Genomic DNA, 6,000 nt, shown 5'->3' on the forward strand with positions numbered 1-6,000 from the left:
TGGCTTTATAGATTTTCCTCAAGCTTAGATTAACAAAGTTGAAACTATCAACCTTGCCACATGTGTGGCCGGCCAAGGGAGGGCTCTTTGGCTGATAATTTTAGCTGTCTTCCTCAGCTATAAAAACCCCCTTAGGATGGTCATTTGAGAAACACACCTCAAGCATTCACATGTTTCCTCTCTTCTCTCCACTTTCTCTCTTCTTTTCCATTCCAAAATTCCCTTGTTCTCTTGCCAATTTCTTCTCTTGGGAAAGGGGCAGTCATCAACTATTTGGAGCAGAAATTAAGTGTTCATAGCAGCCTTGGTCGACGAGGACAATGGAGAAGGAAGAACGGAGCAACTAGTCAAGCCACGAAAAAACACCGGATTTGATTCTTGTTCCCCATCTCTTTAATTTCTGTTGTTGTTATGCTGAACATATCTATGAATATTTATATTATTGGAATGGTTAATTTAATCAATTTAGCTTGAATTTAATTCGTGTTAGGTTGGTTGCATTTCATTTGTTAAAATTATTAAAATTGCGTTTATGTTGTTACAGGCCTCGATAAGATGCTTGATTAAGTAAAATCATTACTAAGTTATTCTTACATTACAATTGTTAGGTAACTAATGAATTAATTATTTAAAAGGATTGAAATTGTAATTAATGGACATAGTACTTAATCAGTGCATATTTAATCATCTAAGGTAGTTGAGGGTTAGATTAGCAACGGTATCTGACAATACATTGCCTTGCATAACTTGCAAGATTATTGTGATTAAACTGTTTGAAGGTAAGGACACTTTGTTACCTCACATAGTCTTTTATGTGCTTATTAAATCGAGCTAATTGTTTGAATTGACATAGACATATGTACAAGAGATTATTTCGATTTAATAAGTATGTATGTGCAATAACATATTTGCCAATTAAGATTTGTTTAATCGGTTGAATTGACATAAGGATATAGTCAAGAGATAAATGGATTTTGGTAGGTGAGTATGTTCATAAGTTAGCAAATTACCGAGTTGCCGTGAACTTATTCGTAACAATATAAACATGAGTCTAATAATTCTAAGTTAAGAAATGTAATTAATCTAACACAATTATATCATCTTGATTAAAATCATATTTTGAAATCGTGCACTTGAGATTTATTTATTTAGTTCACTTAGTTTAAAATCTTAGTTTTTAATTACCCTTTTCAAACAAAATATTTTTCTTCACCAAAGTGTTTTAAATAGCATTCATAAATAATTCTTTTCATAGTCCCTGTGGGTACGATAACTCGACATTTATGCATCACTTGATTACTTGTTGCGATTGTGTACACTTGGACATTTCTGTCGTTCCAAGTTTTTGGAGCTGTTGTCGGGGACTGTGTTTTAAAAAAGACATTATTTATGAAGTTGTTAGTTTTGCATTTTGGTTTATTTTTCTGTTCATATTTTAACTTAGTTAATTTTTCTGTGATTATTTCAGGTGTTCATGAGTATTGACCGATCGTCGATTTACTCCCTGCAGACCTTGAGATTGAACGAACTTTTCGACAGCGAAGAAGACAAACAAGTAAAAGAAGGACTGAAGAGATGAACTTTGAAAATCTGAATCAAGGAAACGGAGCAAACCTTGCTCAAAATCCTATCCTTATTGCTGATGATAGGGATAAAGCTTTGAGGTAGTATGCCGTGCCAATATTTCATGATCTTAATCTGGGTATTAGGACATTTGTTCGAAGAATGTCCATCGAACCTAGGATCTGTGTATTACATGGGTAACCAGAACCAAAATTGAGGAAGGCAAGGGCTGCAATCCAATTTTTATAACCCATCATGGCGAAACCACCCAAATTTTTCCTGGAGTAACCAAGGGGCAGGAACCAGTAACAATTATGTCCAACCTAGATCGACCCAACCACCTAGTTTTTCCCAACAAGCTCAAAAACCAACCCAAGCTGAACCATCCAATAGCCTAGAAAATCTACTGAAGGCATACATGGTGAAAAATGATGCCTCTTTAAGGAATTTGGAGAATGAAGTGGGCCAGCCTACAATTGAACTCAGAAACTGACCACAAGGGTGCTTTACCTAGTGATACAGAGAATTTGAGGAATCTAGGGAAGGAGCATTGTAAAGCATTAACATTGAGGAGCGGAAAAAAATTAGAGCCCAATTCCGTCGAAGTTGAGAAGGAGCCAGCTGACGCTCAAGACTCAGAGGAAGTTCAACCAAGTGTTGAAATTCCAGTTTCACCAGAAATTGAATCTACAAAATCTAACAAGGTAACTTCTGAACCAGCTAATTCTGATCAACTAATAACTCCGTTAGATGCAGAATTGTCACAGAAAACGAATCAAACAGTTCCAGTAAAGAAAACTCCACCACCCTACCCTCAAAGACTTTAGAAGCAGAAGCAGGAAATTCAATTCAAGAAGTTCCTAGACGTACTCAAGCAACTTCATATCAACATCCCATTAGTTGAAGCACTTGAACAAATGCAGAACTACGTCAAATTCATGAAGGATATATTGTCTAAAAAATGAAGGCTTGGAGAATTTGAGACGGTAGCTCTAACGAAGGAATGTAGTGCATATCTTCAAGACAAGCTACCCCAAAAATTGAAGGATCCTGGATGTTTTACCATACCTGGTAATATTGGAGCAACAGATTGTGGTAAGGCACTATGTGACTTGGGTGCGAGTATCAACTTGGTGCCCATGTCAATATTTAGGAAGTTGGGGATAGGTGAAGTTAGACCTACTACGGCTATACTTCAATTAGCAGATCGATCCTTAGCACATCTAGAAGGAAAAATCGAGGACGTATTGGTACGTGTAGACAAATTTATCTTTCTTGCTGACTTTGTGATTTTAGACTTTGAAGTAGACAAAAAGGTGCCAATCATCCTAGGAAGACCATTCTTAGCAACCGGAAGGACCCTTATTGATGTGCAGAAGGGTGAGCTTACTATGCATGTTCAGGATGATCAGGTAACATCTAACGTTTCTAAGTCCATTTGATTTTCTAAAACAATTGATGATTGTTCTGCAGTGTCCGATTTAGAGGATTTAATCATGGAGAAGGAACTCAATTATGTTGAGGACCCATTGGAACAAATTTTGACATCAGATCCTCCAAATGATGAAAAGAAGGATGAATATTTAGCATTGTTAGAAGCTAATCAAAGGGGATTTAATCCGCAATCTTGCTTTGAATCTTTGGAGTTCGAGAAAAGGGATTATGCCCAAGTAAAGGCATCAATTGAAGAGCCACCTAAATAAGAACTGAAGGTACTTCCCTCAAATTTGAAATATGTTTATTTAGGTAACTCTTCTACTCTGCCTGTGATTGTTTCAGTAGAATTAACTACTGAGCAAGAAGAGAAACTCATCCTGGTGTTGAAACATGTAACGCCCCAAAATTTAAGTCTTTAATTTTTGTATGTTTTGGCAAAAAATTGCTTGTTTGCTTTATTGGCTAAGTGTTTTGGGTGTGTTTGGGAGTGTTTGACAAGCCTGGGTTCAATTCTTGGCATTTGTAAAATTTTTAGTTTTGCTCTTAATTGAATCTAGACATTGGCACATAGGCTTTATAAATATTAGTGCTTGTTTTATGACAAAAAGAGCCTATTGGTCCAGTGGTAGGTGGCGTGTGAAGTACTATTAAGGTCTGAGGTTTGAGTCTTGTGCTGCACTGTGGAGTGTTTATTTTTACCACCTGTGCAGTGAGGTTGTGGAGTTTGATTGAAATGCTGTGGAATTTGAATAGAGGAGTGAATCATGGAGAGAATAGTGGGATTGTGATTGGGTGGAGTGAATCAAGGAGGGATAAGGGGAGAGATTTTAGGAGAAAATCATGGAGTTGTTTTGTGAGGAGTGTTGTGTCGTTTGGGGTAAGTCAAGCATTGAGAATTTGGGTGGGGGAGGGTGTTTGTGCCGAATTTGATCATTGCTCACTTAAGGTTTTTGGTTTTGGTCTGTTTTGGAGTTTTTCTCTTAATCTGCTTCGATTTTTGTGAGTTTCGGGTTTCACGTTTTAATTTTGGTGCCAAATTTTGCCAAGTTCTGGGAGTTACTCTTGGGTTTGCTCATTTATTTCATTTTCTTCTCTTTACTTTTCTTTTTCTTCCCTTTTTGTTTGTTGTAGGCGAATTCTATCTTTATCGAATCCCTTTTCTCTTCCCTCGTCTCTTCTCTGCCGAGCCAAATCACTTTTCTCTTCTCTTTTTTTCTTTGGCCAAATGTCTTTCTCACTCTGTCTTTGATTTCTATCTCTTCGTATTTAACTTTGTGATCGAGAGCTATTTCTTTTTCCCTTATTGATTGTGGTTTAGCTGATTGTCGCCATTTCATTCTCTGTTAGTTCGAGTTCCTCAAGGAGGGAAGGAATATTCAAGTGTTTTTAAGTCATCAAAACCTTCCTCTCGTCACGCGAACATAGGTAAGTATGTAGTTTAGTATTCCAATGTAAAGGCCGAGTTCTTTATTTGGGTTTGTAAGTTACCGTGTGTGGTTTTAAATCACATGATTATGCGATACTGTTTAATGAAGTCCGTTGTGATGCAGATATCTGTCAAGAAGATTTTTGTCAACATTCGTCGGTGGTATAAGTGGGCTAAGCCACTTTTGTCAGTCAAGGCAAGTATTAGTTCAATTCTGGTTAAGGTTGCAAAAGAAGGAGATTACCCCTTTTTGTTTAGCTACTAATGGAAAACGTGTTTGAATGCAGATTTTGGGTGTTCGTGGATCTTTGTGCGTTTTCACAAACATGTGTGCAATCACCCCACTACAACCATAGATCGACGAAAAGCTGAAAAGCCATAAAACACGGTGTATGATACCACACGGGTGTGCGATCGCTCGAGTGGCAAGCCCAACTTGTGATTCATGGGCAAATGATCGAAATACCCTCGAAGGGTAAAATGACTGAAATCCCCTCGAAAGATAAAATGACTGAAATACCCTCAAAGGGTAAAATGATCGAAATACCCTCGAAGGATAAAATAACTGAAATACCCTCGAAGGGTAAAATGATTGAAATACCCTTAAAGGGTAAAATAATCGAAAAACCCTAAAAAGGTAAAATGACCGAAATACCCTCGAAGGGTAAAATGATTGAAATACCCCCCAAAGGTAAAATGACTGAAATACCCTCATCTGTTATACCCCTAGGAGTTGAAATGTGTGTATGACTGACTTGCTCTATGATATATATGACTGTTACTAAGTATGACATATTGCATATACGTATGATTTATGACATGACATACTGCATAGGGTTGGGATTCTGATATAAGGGAAGTATACTGTACTGGTGGCTTTGCCACATATACTGTTACTGGTAGCTTCACTGCGATTCTATTACTAGTAGCTCTGCTGCGATATTGGTGTGTTGGCTGGGTGGGTCGATTTTATCCCCACATTGTGTGTTGGTGGTACGAAGTGGTGTGTTGGATGGATTGGATTGGGTTGGATTACTGCACCATACTGTTCTTGTATTAGGCTAAGGCCCACACTGTTACTGAAATGGGCTAAGGCCCATATTACACTGTTACTGCTTAGGGCTAAGGCCTAGACTGTTACTGCTTAGGGCTCAGGCCTAGACTGTTACTGCATGTCGTATATTGATTGACTGATAGGAGATTACACACCGAGTTTCGTAAACTCACCCTCTCCTTTAACTGTGCAGGTAATCCTCAGCCTTAGGTGATTCGGTGCTGTGAGGGATTCGGAGATGGCCACACAATCACTGCTTTTCATATTTGCTTTTATTTTGATTTAAATAATAAGTTGGGTTTTTTTTTTGTAATAAGGTCTTTAAGTTGGTTTAAATTTTTAATTAGGCTTTTACTTCCATATTTTAAATTGCTAGTTTAGGAGAAAATGAATTGTAAAATAATTACCATTTTCAAAGGCACGAGTTTTAAACTATAGAATTCAAAAAGCTTTTTTGATTTTAGACTAATTGATTAAATTAATAGCAGATAACAAGACAGACGTTTCGACTAATTGATTT

Source organism: Gossypium hirsutum, chromosome D10 (genome assembly GCF_007990345.1).
Source record: "Gossypium hirsutum isolate 1008001.06 chromosome D10, Gossypium_hirsutum_v2.1, whole genome shotgun sequence".
Classification (NCBI taxonomy): domain Eukaryota; kingdom Viridiplantae; phylum Streptophyta; class Magnoliopsida; order Malvales; family Malvaceae; genus Gossypium; species Gossypium hirsutum.